We start from the raw sequence: 701 nt of genomic DNA, 5'->3' as shown, positions 1-701 counted from the left end.
TAGAATATTTTTAAATAATATAATCTTTCTTTTGTTTTCTTTTCTTTTATTATAGAATTTAAAAAATATATATTATTAACTTTTATAATTTTTTAAATATTTGTAACACAGAGGAGAATATGTCAACGTGTCAAACTGTAAAAAGTAAAGATGTAGCTAAATGATGATCCTGGCTGTGCAGTGTGTGGAGATACTGTAAATGTATGTTCACATTATCTAACTGAATTTCTTCCAGCTTAATTTTGATTAATTATACAGTTTATATTCCCCATCTGTATCTACATATGATACATTGGAAGAGTTACTGCTGCACTACACTGACCTCTAGTGGTCTGGGCCTGTAATGCCTGAGGCTATAACAACAGCAGCAGCTCCAGTTCATCAGTTTAATAACAAAAGGGACCTATATCATCTATAATGACAACCAAAATGACACTTGTGAGACTTATAAACGACTATAAATTGTTAATAAAATACCACACGATTCTATTACCTAATTAATACCTGAGATAAAATACAATTCTCACCTGCGGGCCAGTAGTGTAAGATCATTTCTAGAAGTTGAGTTTAACACAGTGGATATGTAGCTCAATCTCAGCTTGATTTGGAGTGTCTAAAGGTGCAATGGTGGTGGAGATGACCTCTCTTGGCCTAGAAATAATCAATACCTCAGCAGAAGGTGGTCATACAGTGAAACAACT

The sequence above is a fragment of the Morone saxatilis genome, unplaced genomic scaffold (genome assembly GCF_004916995.1).
Source record: "Morone saxatilis isolate NCDOM2014 unplaced genomic scaffold, NCSU_SB_2.0 Contig21, whole genome shotgun sequence".
Classification (NCBI taxonomy): Eukaryota; Metazoa; Chordata; class Actinopteri; family Moronidae; genus Morone; species Morone saxatilis.
This window is presented reverse-complemented; position numbering follows the sequence as displayed.